General features: G+C 36.9%; 1 protein-coding gene across 5 annotated transcripts in view; it reads right to left on the bottom strand.

Moving 5' to 3' along the window:
- Positions 1 to 17,051, bottom strand: part of STXBP5L (syntaxin binding protein 5 like) — a 187,319-nt gene that overhangs the window by 26,189 nt on the left and 144,079 nt on the right. The gene's annotated exons all lie outside the window — the stretch shown is intronic.

Raw genomic sequence — 17,051 nt, forward strand, 5'->3', positions numbered from 1 at the left:
GAGAACAGATTAGCTGCACCCTTCAAGTATTGAAGCTGGTGAGATGTTAGTGAATGCCACAAAAATGAGCAGAAGAGGGAGACACATTTTTCTGTATTTTAACACAGTTTTGTTTTTCTGATTAGATATTATTTTTCATATGTATAGAACAAGGAGTAATGCAGCTCTACAAATCTTAGTAAAAAAAAAGACACTGAACAAAATAATACAGATCTGGGAAGCATGACTGCAACATTTTTATTGAGAAGCTGAGGAGAATCAAGCAGAAAAAGACCACCCAAATCTATGAGAAAATCCTGTCTGTGTATTTCTATGGTATAAACTTAACAAAATAAAGCATCTGTGAAGAAAGTTTATGCACTATTTACGAAAAGGTTCCTTACCGTATAGTTGGGGAAAAAATCCACACGAGAAATGAGAAGAAAAAACAATAGTAATTTCCTATAGGGAACCCAGTAAGATGCCTTTGCCAAAATGACTGCAATGATTTCCTAGCCCTTTGAGACCTGAACACCCTTTGCCATAACATCTTCCCATCATCCGTAAGAACAGAAAGAGGAGGCTTGTAAAGACCTGGCATTTTTCCATCTTTGTTTGATGTGTAAGAAAAAACAACATTGTAACTTTTTTTTTTTTTGCTTAATTACTGCTTTTGTCATCTGTTCACTCCAGTTTTCTCATATCAGACATATTAATTGATACTGGGCACCGGTTGATATTGGAGATATTAACATCCAGACTGAAGAAGCAGTGAAGGGATCGCTCCGTGCTTTTAATGTGATAGCACAACAGCTCCTAAATCTCTCTTTATTCTGGAGAAGGCATAGAATGGCTGCTTGCAGAGAAAGCACTGCCCCCAAAACTCTTTTCTCTACCTTTTTCCACAACCGCATTTGCTATCTCCTTCTATCCCTTCCCACAGCTGCCATTGCCATGCCCCCACATGAACCCAGTTGAGATTTAACTGAAAATGCGCATACCCTAGGATATGAGGTCAAGGGAATTTGGATTACACTATCTAGTGCTCCTGGATTCCAGGATTATGTACCTGAGTTAGTAACGTGCTACATCTGGGCATCCTGCTTGAAGCAGTCTGGGTGCTGTGTAACAGCCATTCCACTCTTCCTAGGCAGCAGCCTTTTCTCTTGTTTGTGAGCACTGAACTAAAAAGCCAGCACTCAGGCCCAGCTATTCTCCTCATTAATTTAAACAAGTAAGGCTCATGCAAGCCACTGAAGTAATTACAGATTATCCCACACAACAATACATTAGTTACTGTGAACTTTATGAACTACTGAGAGATGCCTTATGAGAGATGCAATATGTAAAACATGACAGAGAAAGCCTGCTGGACAGCCTCAAATTTAATCTGATTCTTTTGAGGAGTATCACACAAACCAGAAATGTATTATATATACAAGAATGTGCTAATTTTGGTTGTAAAATGTATATGCTAGGTTGTAACACAAATATGTTGCACAGCCTGTCTTGTCATACAACTAGTTTAAACTACTTGGTGACCTTTGTAAAAAGGAAAAGGGACCAGTGAATTACCAAAGAGCAGCTGAATCAAAAAAAAAAATCCATTTGTAAAAACCAAATGTACTAAAAATGTCAGTAAGAAAGAAGAAATGTGCATTTGCACTTGCTATCTTGCAAGTTGTGTTATACTGGACATCGCAAAAGAACAAAAAATGCTAAGGAAGATCACTGTTTTTCACTTCTAACAAAGGGATAAATTCACACAGAAAAGCTATCTGAAAAACAGTTCTTACTAATGATCTAAGGGAGGTTCCAACTTCCTATGTTGAAAAGAAGTAATAAGAGAACAGGCAAGAGGAGCAGAGAGCTGCTTTAATAGTGAGCAGAAAGAACTTGAACAATAAGAAAGTCCCTGAGCATATCCTCATTTATTCAACTTATGCTGTTAAATGGAAAATAAATGCATCTCTTTCTACTTGACAATTTTGTGTTATCAATATTAGGTGATGCTTATGTGTGACTACCAGCTTTTACTGTTACACAGCAAAGAGATACACCTTTAGTCCATGAAAGAAAAGACCTCATACAACTGCACAAATAGCCTGAAGGACAATCTCTAGGTTCCACGTAACTAAAATTTGCGTAAAAATACTGTGAGAATATAGAACAACACCTTAAGCTTTTAACAGGTAATTCTTTAAAGAAAATCCCTTATAAAGTCAGGATTCACTCTCTTGCTGGAGTTCTGTCAGCCAGATGGGAAAGGAGTGGTGAGCCCTAGCAGATGTTGTTACAGGTGTTCTGTCAGCAAACACGCGTATTTACTGTTATGCCTTAATTTATGTCCACACTCAGAGTATAACATACTGTTATTACAGTATACGGCTTGTGTAATGGAATGGTATCCCTGTTACTGTAATGAACTCCTATCTTGCACTTGATCCTAGATTTTGCCATTTTTCTGAAAGCAGCAAGAAGACAATCTTTCAGAGAATAACAGTTTCAGCCACTTCACAATATTTTACGTATGCCATTCACAGAGCTTCTTCCACAATCAATATTTTTGCCTACAGTTATGAACAATGAAACCAAAATATGAAATGAACAATATCCAAATGAGGAATGCTGAGAACATATTACTGCTTGGCATAACATCACCTCTACATTAACTTACCTCAGTAACCAAACCCAACAAATTCAAATCTAAAAATAATTTTATCTTCGCTCCTTGAAAACAGTGTGAAAATTTGGAACTACTTGGATCTAACCCTATTCCTCAGATTCTTCTGCTGAATTTCTGGAGATCACAAAACATTATACTACTGTCTCAAAGAGTATATGGCACCCAGAGTGCCTCAACAATAACATAACAGAAACTGTTGCTATGCTTCGTGCAACAAAAAACAGGAAAACACAGACAGGAAAATTGATTTTATTCTGAAACAACCAAAAAACATTCATCCAGAGTTGCACAGAAGACAACATCGAAACGTTCAAGTAGAGTGGATGAACCATGTGACCACCTAGGATATCAACAACTGAGCATCCTCTAATAGGAGCACTGCACTTACATTTTCAAGACAGAAAAATCTGTTTTTAATTTAATTCTCTGCTTTTGAAAATGAAATGTTTTCAAAGAAGTAGGACTGGAAATTTTTTTTCAACTTGAACATGGTATGAATAAGCTGCAGGCCTTCTAAACAAAGCTCCACATTTCCATTTGAAATGAATTAATAAATCGTAAGAATTTAAAAAAAAATGTAGTTGTAGTCTGTCCTAACCAGATGTCAATAACGTAAATATATCTATTATGTACATATAATGTAAATCTGGAAGCATTTGAAGTCAGCACACAGCTACTTTCTGCATTTGAAACCACAAAGCACAAGCCAATTCTGCTGTAAGAGTTGACAGAGTTAACCTGCTGATCAGCTTGTTTCTTCTTTTTTCCTTCTGGTTATATGAACTGGTAGAGTGCTAATGTATCAGTTAATATAGGTTCTCTTTTAAAAATGTTTGGCCACAAACTTTCTCTTCCTTAAATTAGGAAGAAACTGGTGCTGCCACATATCTGACCTTTTCTGTAAAAGTAGAAGCCATTAGTCCAATTGATAATGTTTTTCATCTTAACAGAGATCAAACTTGTAGCAAAAAAAGGCAAGCCACATCCTTGACTGTATCAGTGAGAGCATAGCCAGCAGCTCCAGGGATGTAATCCTTCTCCTCTACCTGGCATTTGTCAGGCTGTTTCTCAAGTACTGTACAAACTTTGATCTCCCCAGCACAAGAAATATAAAGGGGTGATTTCAGCAGAGGTCCACCAACCTGGTAAGGAACTTGGTACACATGATATAAAGAGGAGAAACTGAGAACTATATGTATAGTTTTCCCAGCCCCCAGAGTAGAAGACTTGAGGGAGATCTTAGTGCTGTCTGCAACTACCTGATCTGAGCATACTGAGAAGATGGAGCCAAACACTTCTGAGACATGCACAGTCGTAAGACACAAGATCGAACACAGGAAATTCTGGTCAGATATTAGGAAAAATTTATTTCCTCTGTGTGAGCAGTTGAATACTGGAAGATCTTGCAGAACATCTGTTCTTGGAGGCATTGAAGACACACTGCCCTGACCTACCTGGTCTAACCAGACCTCCTTTGAGCAGGGTGATGGCCTAGACAACTTCCAGAAGTCAATTACAAACTTTTTAATTCATGATTCTAACTATCAGCAGAATTCAGATGATCTCTCAAATCAGCTAGTATTTTCAGACCAGAAAGCAAACAAATTACACTGCCATTCTGGAAAAAAACATATACTGAACAGTCTGTAAGTTCCTTTGCATGTAAAAATACATATAACTCTCAGTATAAACTGCTAAGTAAGTCAAACAAAGCATTGTTAAAGCTGTATGTCTACATTGCTTTTTCTAAAAATGTCAGGCCAAGGAGGAAAGCAACTTTTATAATTTTGAGCTTTCACAAATGTTTTTTGACACTGCAGACAAAATTACAGATCCAGAGATACTAGCAGAGAACGCTCCCCTAAAAATCAACCAGTTTATCCAGTGAGGCAGTAAGCAAAAACAGATTAAAAGCTTCAAAATGTTGCCAGTTGAATGCATGATGTTTGTCCCGAGGCAGCTTCTGAAGCAGCATAAGAAGTACTGACTAGAAAGCAATGTCTACTACAACTCTAATGATGCCTGCAGTAAACTACTTTGAAAGGGTAAAGCAGGAATTACTGTAGCCCTACTGCACATCCCTAAAATAAAATTGAGGTCTTTATGGTAACTGGGTACTGTTTCATAGACTTAGTAGCATCCAGAAAGCAACATTTTCCTTTCAATGAGTTAAGTACAAAGACAACAAATGATGGATACTTTCATACTACAATCATTATATGCATAAATACTTGAGGAAAGAAAAATCTATCAGATTCCACAAGCCTGGTGCATGCATGAAATAGAATACAGAGTTAAAAACAAAGTTCCTTTGTCTGACTCCCACAACTGTGTTTTATGAACTCTTAAAATTAAAGCTATTGGGCCTCTGTATCAGAAGGCATTTCTCAAATCCTTGAAAAAATTTGAGCTTATTTGGTACTTTGTCTAGTTTTTTACTTCTGTATAAAATGGGAGACATTATCTTTGAGTTATGTTAAGAATTCATTTACTCCTTACAAGTGTCTACAGAAAGCATAGGAAATTATATTAATCTTTGAAAGATCACAGCTTAAAAAGAAGAAAGAAAAATGGCTGCCTCTATTTGCATTTTCTTTTGTTCTTTGGCTAATAAAGTCTAGGTGATAGCACAAATTCCTACAGTGAGACCATCTGTTCATAGGAATTAAATAAAAATCGGCAGTTACTGAGTTCCTCCATTTTTAGTTGGTGTTTGTGTTTAACTCCCTGTGATCACTTGGAAATTTTAAAGACTTTTAAGGAAATGAGCAGAAATACTTCCTAAGAGGAAAAATATTATCTGATGATCAAAGTGAGGCAAAGTTAGAAAACTTTCACATAAAAGCAGTTATATGCGTTTGCCTCAGATTTCAGAATGTTTCAAGCTCAAGGAGGGAAGGTTTAGATTGGATATCGGGGGAAGTTTTTTACAGAGTGGGTGGTGAGGTGCTGGAACAGGCTGCCCACAGAGGCTGTGGATGCCCCATCCCTGGAGGTGTTCAAGACCAGGTTGGATGGGGCACTGGGCAACCTGATCTAGTACCAGATCTGGAGACTGGTGGCCCTGCCTGTGGAAGAGGGGTTGGAACTTGATGATCCTTGAGGTCCCTTCCAACCCAAGACATTCTATGATTCCCACTTTGATTAGGATTATCCTCATAATTAATTTCACTGCAACAATGCATGAAAACATAGATGATCTTTCCAGAAAACTTAAAAAACAGTATTAGGTTCTAAAATAAAGATACTGACATTCAGAGCTGCATGTGGATCACAGAATCATGGGAGGGACTTCAAAGCCCACTCCTGCTGTGGGCAAGGTTGCCACTCACTAGGATCAGATTGCCCAGGGCCCTATCCAACCTGGCCTTGAATGACTCCAGGGATGGGGCACCCACAGCTTCCCTGGGCAGCCTGTTCCATTGCCTCATCATTTCCTGAGTAAAGAATTTCTTCCTAACACCAAACCTGAATCTCCCCTCTTTTAGTTTAAAACCATTCCCCCTTGTTCCATCACTATTAGATGTTGTAAAAAGTGGTCTCCATCTTGTTCATAAGCTCCCTTTAAATATTGAAGGATAACAGGAAAGTTGTACAGTATATGCAACAGCAATGATCCAGCTTCCTTCTGGCCTACCCAAATAAACATTTGGGCTATAATGCTTTGCAGTAGCTAAAGCTATCAAGAAGTTGTAATGTCTCACCATATATGTTATGTCCTTATGTTTCTGTGTGGAAATACAGTATCCACAAATGACAAATTCCTCAGCCACAACAGATATTAATTACTACATCAAAATAAAAAGATACTGAATTCAACTAAGTTCCCAGTCATACAAAGGTCAAAATGGAGTCCCAACATACCTTTACATAATGAAGAATATGACAAGGCTTAACAAGACACTGTCGCTCATAGGATCACACATTATTCCTTTAAATGCTTGCAAACAACTCCCTAAGCAATTGCAGGCAGCGGTAGCATCTCCGCACAAAACAGATTTAACCTCCTATTTTAATTCAAAGCAAAGTGAAAGCAAGGACACTACACAAGCCAGATTCTAAGAAGGGAGCAGAACTATAAGCTGCCAGATGATAATATATTTCCCAATTAGCTGCAGTCAGTGCCGAGAGTAGGTGATGTATATCAGTACTCTATGAAAACCTGCAAGCCAGAGCAGATGGAATGGATGCCCAATCCATCTTACAATTTGAAAGTGGTGACTTGAGTACCTGAAATATAAGCATGGGCCAGACAGCCTTGTTATCCTCTGAACATTAAGATTATGGTACAGTCTCAGGCCACAGCCAGCTGTGGATAAATAATCCCTAAGAGCTCTACTAGCACAGCTAGGACATTTGGCACAGAAATAAATGAAATGCAGACATTATTCATCACCTTTTCCAGGAACTCTCATTTAAATTTAGCTCCTTACATGAAAATAAATAAATAAATACATAAAGTTTTCCAGCCAGTTGTTAAGTAAGCTATCTACAGCAGTTTTAATGACTACAATATTTTACAGGAATCTTCTGCCCTTCTAAGGTAGTAAAGAAGCAGAACAGAAATAAGCTTTTTGTTTCTTTTTTTAAACCCCTCTTCAGTTGATTTTTCATGAGTAACTGCCAGTTTATGCATTTAATGCTGCTTCCACAGGCTTCATTCTTAGCAACCTATGGGTACAGAGTACCCAGTAACTGCAGCAGTAACAACAAACAAACAGCAAACACAGCACTTAGGTTAAAATTTGGTAATACTTCTTGGCCTGTAAGAATATTTTTTCCAACATCTGCAGAATGTTGAAATTGACCTTCTTACACTTATTATTAGATTAAGTTGAACTCGTTCAACGTTATTAAAAAAAACCTAGTACAGGTAATTAGAGGAATGGTTGAAACAGGACTGTTTTGAAATCACTGATACAAATATTCACTCTGGTCTTGGTTTCATCTGGGATAGAGTTAATTTTCTTCCTAGTAGCTGGCATGGTGCTGTGTTTTAGATTTAGGATGAACATAATGTTTTAGTTGTTGGGCAGCGCTTACACTAAGTCAAAGACTTTTCAGCCCTGCCAGCAAGGCGAATGGGGTACACAAGGAGATAGGAGAGGACACAACCAGTACAGCTGACGCAAACTGACCAAAGGGATGTCCCATACCATGTGATGCCATGCTGAACAATAGAACTGTGAGGAGTTGGGCAGGGTTTTTTTCTTTTTTTTTTTTTTTAAATAAAAATGCTTTTGGTTTTTCAATATAATTTGGACAATGCTTACAATATTGTCCAGTAGGATTGTAAGAAAACTGTAGGTAAGGTAAAAATAATTTTATTTCCTCTGACACGTGAAAGTTGTCTGTCTCAAGATACTGTACAGAATAAAACATTAATATTGATTTCTACAGTATACAGTAGAGCCCTCACCACTTCTAGTTACATAGATATATCTCTTGCTTTGCTAAATACCTATGATCTCAGCCTTTTGCACATCAAATTTTTCTTTTTCTTCTCTTATGTTTCAGGAATTTCTGATCAGCTAACATAATCTATGTTTATTTCATGCTATGTGTCTTTCAAGATGATCTTTTAAAATAACAATAACAAAAAGAAATTCAATCTACAGAATATGGTTCAGTCTTAGATCCTACCCTACAACTATTTCAATGCCCCATGCGTTCATCTTCACTCATAATAACTGCCCATTTACTTAGCAATAAAAAGAAATTTTCAGGTCTATAGCTGCCTGCATCACTCTTTTTACCTTTTTGGATTATTAGTTTTACAGTTTACCACTCCATTTTTTTTTTTTTAATGTATTCATACAACCCTAGTTTCTCAAACATCACTGTTAATGATGGATTAAATTATTTCAAGTAATTCAATCTGTACACTGCGATCTGCACAATCTGGACTGAATTTCCCAATGATTTTGCAGCCTTTATTTACTTAATCTTTGTCAGGAACTATTAGTAATTTTCTACATTCCTCAGGCATTTATAACGTTGAAGGCATTCCCCTGACTTTTGCCCTGGGGAACAGTGGTACATTGGTTTATACATGCACAGGATTCCCAGTGACAGAAATTAAGTACAGTTGCATTATGCAAGAATGTGATCCAACTTCAGTTTCTACCTCTAAAGAGACATTCAGGGTAACGAGGCATGGCTATACATTTATTTTTCAGTCATCTTACATGAGAAACTTCCTATGAGAGCAAAACTAGAAAGGACTCCTTGACACTGAGAATATTAAAAATAATTATAAAAATGTTTGTGTGAATCATACATTCTACCCCAAATGCCGGGAACAATTCTCCTTACACGCATATTTAAGAGGGCATGATCTGCCCCAAATATTTTTTAAGGTTATGCAAGATCTTAAGTGTTCATTTCAGGTTTCCTGAGGTGAAATTTCTGCTTTCAGTTACTATGCATTTCCAGTGAAATATTAAAAAAAGAACGTGCAAAAAGTTATGACAAATAGTGTACTTAACACTTGGCCAAGGTAAGTCTCGAGGAGAGGTCTGAGACATAAATGACTGATTTCTGATCTATTTCTCCAAAGCTCAAAAAACCATACAACTATCTTATTACTGTTGTGGCACGGAATTTGTACATCAAATAAATAAAACAGACTAGCGCATGCTGTGGCTCTTATAGGCAGAGATAAACATTGCTGACAATCAGTTATAATGGTTCAAGCGCGTCAAAAGTTCTGGAGCCACTTTATAACAAAATATTACACACACGGTGTGTAACAATTAGCAAAATGTATCTACATGAAATAAATGAATATTAAACAAGCAAAATGCCGAGAGCTGCCAACAGAACTGTATGGGCTTATAGGTGGTTTTTGGAAAGCCTTTTCAGACATGGCCTCCAAGGTTATTGTGTTATCTATGGATCAGTTGGTAAAATGTCTTGCCAATGAATGTAAGGAAGTTTAAAGCTGTTGGCTTTTGCCTACCGTACCAAGATCAGTCTTAAGATCTGTTGGCAGACTTAACTTTCTTGATCCTTTAACTGAAACAACAGAAAAAGGAGAAAGGCAGTTGTTAATAATTGACAAAGAAAAAAGAGTGAGGGAAAACAACATGCCATCTTCTGGTTAACATCATGCTGAAAGTTTGTAGCATATATATTTTTAGATCAGCACATAAAGGGAGAATAATGGTTTAAATATTTTCACATACACCATTCAGAAAAATGCATGTAACTAGACAAAAAAGCCCTGGAAAAAAACATTACTCCAGCTCTCAATAAATGAATGGTGCTATACATAGCTTTGGCTGTGTGCTGCAATATCTTACCTTGAGATGACAGGAATGATTGAAAAAAAACAAATGAGACTGAGGCAGATATTGCAAATGCTGGTTATACAGCATATCACAAATATTTAAACATCTGGAAACCAATTTATTTAAGAGGGCACAACGAAATTATGAGTTCTGATGACATCATACTCAAGATATCATTTGAAAAAAAGAGGGCATATTGTACCAGTAATGGAGACAAAATACAATATTGTATAGACTACAGAAAAGAAGACACTGAACAGAAACGAAATACAGCAGCTTCAAGATGAAATGTAGTGTTATTCAGACATCAAAATATTGCACTCAGTTTCTTGAAGATTTAATTATCTGTTGTGTTTTGAATACAAAACTAGTATTTTGCTTCTGTTCAAAAATGTTTTCATTTCCTTACATATGAGCACATTTTTAAACAATGAACACCAGAGAACTGAAATGAAGCATGTCTTGTAGCAGTCAAGAAGTATTCAATTTGTTAAAAGAATGCCTTAGGAAATCCTTTATTAATTACTCAGAAGACTTGATTTTCAATATGGTTCTTTTATTTTGTCTTCATTCAGTTTTTTCACGTTGTTTTCTGGCTTTTGTCCCTTACCCATACTGTCTGTCATTGGTAGAGAACAATGTAGTATTTGTTAGCTAATTATTATACTTAAAAAAAAAAAAACCAAAAAAAAACAAAAAAAAAACCTCCCACATATTAAGTATCACAGGGATAGAAACACTGGGATCTATGAATGTAAGGAATAAGTCCTTTGTAATTTTTATTTAATTAGATTTTAGGTCAGAAGGATGCCCAGAACAGCCACTTACCATTTCAAGTCACAGAGCCCCTGAAAGAATCTTGCAATGTCATAAACTACAGAACTTGCAATTTGGCAGAGGAAAATATCAGATGTTACCTATGATTTTTTTTGTTTTGGCTCCCTGGCGAAGAGTTGAGGAGTCTTTCTGACTCCTGAGCAACCTTTTGATCTCAACAGAACCAGCACAACCCTTACGCTAATCCATTTCTGGCTATCACTTTAACTGGATGCTTTAGAGCAAGGTGAGGAGATCTCTTCAGAGGAATCCAACAGAATAATAGACATTCATAATATCGCTTTGTGAAAATCCTCTAATTTTGATACCAAATGTTTGGATTGTGTATCCATTCTAGGCACTAATATAAAAACCAACCAAATTTTCAGAAGAGCCTTTTAAAAGCATTCCATTTACCTGGAGAGCTGTCATACACTTTCACACTGAGAATAGAGGTTACTTCTTCACAAAACCAGTGCCTTGCTATACAGGAAAAAAAATGCACTTGCAATATCATCTCCTTTTGTTTTCAGGAAGTGACAATATCTTGCACAATCAGCCGCCCAAAAAATGATTTCTAATTCCTAGGGAAGGTTGTAGGGATCACAGTCTAGATTGGGATATTTCGTAAGTATAAAATCTAGCTACATTTAACACTAAGAGAACCTCATTAGTGCTATCATCATGAAGGCTTTGGGCTTAATAAAGAGGTGGTTTAAGCTCTTCTATTTCAATATTACAGCTATTCCTGTGTAACAGGATTCTGTCCTTTTACAAACTGTCTTTTTTTCAATTTTTTTGTCCAAGTTATTTTCAAACTGTGTCATGTATTTATGAACTGGAAGACTGCAGAAATAGCTCCCAGTTATCTGTGTGCAGGCTCATGCAGGAGGTACAAAGAAAGTAAACCTTTTGATTCTTCTGTCTCAATTTGTAAGCTCCTGCAGCTGCTCCCAGACGAAACAGATGTACTATACTGAATGCTGCACACTAACAGGCACAGGATGCTGAAAGGACTGTAGCTGGGAAAGAAAGGGAGCAAAAATCTGATGAGCTGAGTTATGGGCACAAGGATAGTATAGGCATCCTGATCTTGAAAAAATGCGTAAAACAGAGGCATGGGTGTGGGATTCTTTTGTAGTAGGGAACATGGTAAGAAAGGGCTTAAAGTAGAAAGGAGACATGCAGCATTAGGAAATGAAGGAAATGCAATTGGAGAAGTCAAAAGTTGGAGTTGATCAATTTTACCCTTTATTGTGACTAAAGTGTGCATAATACTATTTTTTTGGGGGGGGGCATTTTAATAATAAACTGATAGGAATACAGATATTACTATGTAACCTATTTTTAATTCCTAAAACATGTCTACTTTACTATCTCTACATTCATAACAAAGAAGGATCACGCATAGTATGATCTCACATCTTGCTGAGAATGAGCTCATGAAAACCAGTTTAATTTAAGAATGAAGTAAAGCATAATGGCTGAGGAGGCTAGCAGAGCTGTTTGTTACTTTGCATTTACGCTGGAGGCAGCTGGCAAAAATTGTGATGCCACAGTGCAAGGTAAAACACATGGCCTAACTTGGCCCTGCGCTACAGCAATTTGTCTACCATGCTTGTGGCTGATTTGGACCCATACTCATGCACTGACTTCCTCACCTGGACTTGTCTGGCAGACCAGGGCTGTGTTAGGCCCTGCTCACCCACTTAGCGCCTGCCTCAGTGGTCTACAGGTTGCTGCTGGCTCCTTCTGTGTCCCAGCAGTGAGCTCTGGTCCTTCACACACCCAGGCTGCATAGGCCTGCCTTGATGCTGCCCTCAAGCCCCACATTGTGGCCCAGTCCCAGCTCTCAGTTTCTTACCTTCCATCAGCTCACACTGCTCCCTGCTAATTCCTGGCATACACATCCTTTCTTGAGATCTTAAGCAAGCATTAATTCACCTGATCAGAAACACTGGAAAAAAGTGATAAAATGTGCCCTATGCTCAGTTTAGGGTCTCTTTAACAACTTCTGACTACTAAATATTCTTTTTAACATAAAGTAAATAAGTAGAAATAGTTACGTTGGCAGTGTTACGGATAATCAAGCTTCAAAAAAAATTACACTGTTTTCACACATGTGATGTTTTGAAATGTATGTATTCTTGTGGAAAACAAGCAAGCAAGCAATTTTCAAACGGAATCAAATCTCTTCAGCTACTTTGTCATTACACAAAAGTTGAGAAGGAGTGACTATTAAAAACCTCATAGTATTATTCTTGAAACTAAGCTATATAAAAAGCACTTCATGTAGGAAAACAGGAGGTTGGCATGGTATGGTCCTCATCTGTTAATGTAACCAGCGAAGTAAATCAAGACAATAGCACTTTGAACTCAAAGAACCAGTAATCCTGCCACAAGAACCTGTTCCAAAGCTCACAGAAATCAACTGTGGAAGTCTTTATGCAGTCTTCTCTAAGCAGTATAGTCTTAAATATACGTAGGTCACTCCAAAAGTAATGCCGCCTATTTATTTCCATGGAAACTACAACAGATACAAAGAACACAACACTGTTTAACAGAGCACATTCTCAGCTATAAAATATTCTTCTTCAATATAGTTACCACCATTAACTATGCTTCTTTGCCTGCTATGAGCATGTGGTGACTCACTGTTGCTACCGCTGAAACACACTACCCACAGCCTCTCTGTGCTGACATCCACTGTTAGGTCTCCATAAACATTCAGCAAGAGTCACTGAATGTCAATGGTTGCCATTTTTTCTGCATGGAAAAACTGAATTACACACCTTTGATTCATACATACTTTGATGTCATATGTCATTCTGTCAGACTGCTCCTCTGCTGCCATTTGTCATACAGCAACAAAATGCAATGGAATACTGGCAGGAAGGTTCAACCTCTACTGCCATACTACCAACATCTGCCTCTGATGTCATGGGCCAACATAATAAAATCAGAGACATTTCTTTCAGAAAAGCCTTCTGGATATGAGCCACCAATATGTAGGTGATTTCTTAAGAACAAACAAATACATTTTCATTTTAAAACTTGTATTTTAGAAATTGCTCTCCCAGACATGGACCAATTAAATTCTTTCTTTCTAATCTTTGAGAGAAGTCTATATTTTGTAAAGTACAATGGACAGTTAAGTGAAATGGCGTCTCAAAGATACATTTCCTTGTACTCGTTGTGTTCTCAACTACATGCTGAAATACAAAATGGCTAAAAGAAACAAGGAACAGTAAAACTATATTTCTAAAAGCCCCTAAATAAGTTTTGCTTGTTTGATGATAAAAATAAAGCTGAAATTTACTGTAGTGGGTACTGTTTTGTAATACACCATATAGTAATTAACTTCAGCATTGGATAATCATTTACACTGTAAGGGCTTACAAGCCCCCAGAGAGTTTTTAAAAATTGTATTTTCGAGACACTGAGCCCTCTAAACCCATCATGGAATTAAGGGAGTAAAAAGTCTTAACTTTTGAACTGCAAATCACAAATGACAATCAAAATGCTTGATGTTCTACATTGAAAAAATATGGTATGCATGAGTAAGAATAAGGTATTCTGATGGTCCTGAAAAAGTTCATTTCCACTTTCCTTGACATGATCTGAGATTTTTTTGAAGTCAAATACCATTATCTGACATGTCATACTGCATCATCGTGCCCATGAAATACTTCATAAAGACAAGTGTTTTATTAATGTTTCTCATTTTGCTATTTTTACAAGCGTTACTCAATACATATATTGCTATATTAGCAATATATTTTACTTACAACGGAAACTGCCACCTCTTAGATATTCACAAATAAGCAGAGTTTTTCAAATGGATCTATTCTTGCCTTCCTGTACTGTACTGGAAATGCATTACTGTATTATTTAAATGGTAATTTAATTAAAAGAAGATAACAGTGTTAAGAAAAACCATTCCTTTCCTCTGTCTATCATACTTAAAATGAAAGGCTGATTATTTCCTCACTTGCTACTATCCCTGTGTGGCAACATGATCAATTTCATGTTCTAGACTGAAAAGTGTTGTTTTTTCACTTTTCTCTGCAAAGCCATGCTTTCCCAAACTGTATAGGAGGAATACCTAAAAAGACACACCTATTAAACAAGTTTAAGTATTGCTTAATGGAAGCAGTTTGATTTGTTCTGAACTAGAAAACAGCCCTGCAAATACAGTAAGGATTAATTTTCAGCATTGTGTCTTTTGCTATGTGCTCTAACACATCAGCAATAGAATACAAATGTCTAATTTTGACTTGGCAAAACAGAGAAACAAAGCTGAATTCCTGAGTTGACAATGGCTCTTATAGTAGAACCTCAGATAGAGGTTAAAATATCAGCAAGTAGTAGGATGTTAGAGGCAACTCAGATTTTTCAGGAAAACAAAGTCAGTCAGATAGTCCAGGTAGGCTAAGCAATATTCTGGACCAGACCAAGAGATGAGGAGGCAAGAGACTGTTTGAGTTCTTGAAGAAGCCCTCATCAACACTGTTCTAGGGGCCTAGTCGGAAATGAAATCAGACCAAGTTACTAACAGCTCTCTTGGAAGTGAAACGGTTTGCACCTACATCAGTAATTAGTATGCTAGAGTGACTCTTCCTAAAGATTGCTTTGTGCTTGAATCAGTACAGTGTTATTCCCCATACTGTTCCCGCTGTGATGAAACCAAGGATCAAGTAGCTCCTCTGCATGCCAGCAGGAGTATGGTGTTTGTCATGTAGGCTATTAGCCTCCAGCTGTATGTTGTCTGCGCATGCGCTGCACATACTCAAGGTTAGCAACTGGCATGAACTCCACTGACAGTGAAGATCTGACACTGATGCGGGCTGCTAACTGTAGAGAACTGCAATAAATCAAACCCATCAGATGGTGATGCAGATATACCCAGTGTGAATCTCACTGGGCAGCAACTTGAATCCTAAGACTTATTACCCAACTGTCCTTCCCATTTTGATAAATTTCTGAAGGATTAAGTCTTCATTTATCTTTAGTAGAGATACATGGTGGCTGTTTTACAAACAAAGACATCACAGGATTCTAAGAGGATAGCACAATTCCAATACAGAGTTTGCGTACCATGAACTTTAAAGACATCAAAGGCAAGACTGGAAGCAGAAGGACCCTGTGAAGTAAATCCTTAATTATAGGTATCAACCAGTTTTATCATATGATTGGAAAAATACTAGTCACTGCAAAAACAAATGTGGTTGTGAGGATGTGTTTAGAAGCACAAGGTAGTACTACTCCCAGATTCTTGGTGGTGACAATTTTGAGGTCTGTTTCTCCAGATGTTTAGCCTGAATTTTGTCCAGTTTTACAAGAAGTACACTTAAAGATCATTAATATCAGTCACGGTATAAGTAATTTCTATTTTAAACAGCAGTTAATTTTGCAAAATTTTAAATATTCAAAAATAGCTTGAAAAACACGAAAGGCTAAAACCGGAAGCATTCGTAAGTTAGACATTTTTCCTTGCTGCACATTCTCCAGAACTGAAAAGCAGAATAAACTGCAGGGCAAATTAATAAAATTTTATATAAATTCGGTATTTTTGATCAATAGTAGAAGCAAAAATCAATTTTAACTGCAGACAACATAAGATGCTATGGACTTCACTCATTATTATAAAACTAATCACATGCACATATGTTTATCATGTCAGTGATCTCTTAGTTTTCAGTAAAAAAAAGAGACTTTGTATCCTGCTTCTAGAGAGAAGTCTGAAAGGATGGATCCCAGTGATCCACAACATAAATGGTCTAATTATACTGTGTTATCATTTAAAAATCCTTATAACAAGGTTCTGAGCCAACCTCAAGAGTTTGAGCCCCTATAGCTTTATCAGTACTGTTTTAGCACTTAGATATTCCCATGTCTACAACAATTGGGTTGCAAGAACAAAAGGAAATGTACATTTATTATAAAACAACTATTTTTATTTTAGTTCTTCATGTATCATGTGAACATTTTTTTCTAGCTTCAGATTTTTGTAAATTACTAATTACTGTCCTACATTTGAGATGACTGTGTCCCATTAGAGTAAAATACATGAAATAATAAAGGATTTGAACGGCACATTTCTGGGAAATTTTTACCCTATCTAAGGAAAAGAAGTATCTATCAATATTTACCAACCTACAAAGAACTGTGATATGCACACCATAAACAAAATTAATGTATCAAAGCCACACCTGCTTATTTTCTATCACACTTAAAAGTCAACAGTTAGAAAACAGTTCTAAGCAACCAAGTTTAAG

Source organism: Numida meleagris, chromosome 1, assembly GCF_002078875.1.
Source record: "Numida meleagris isolate 19003 breed g44 Domestic line chromosome 1, NumMel1.0, whole genome shotgun sequence".
Lineage (NCBI taxonomy): Eukaryota > Metazoa > Chordata > Aves > Galliformes > Numididae > Numida > Numida meleagris.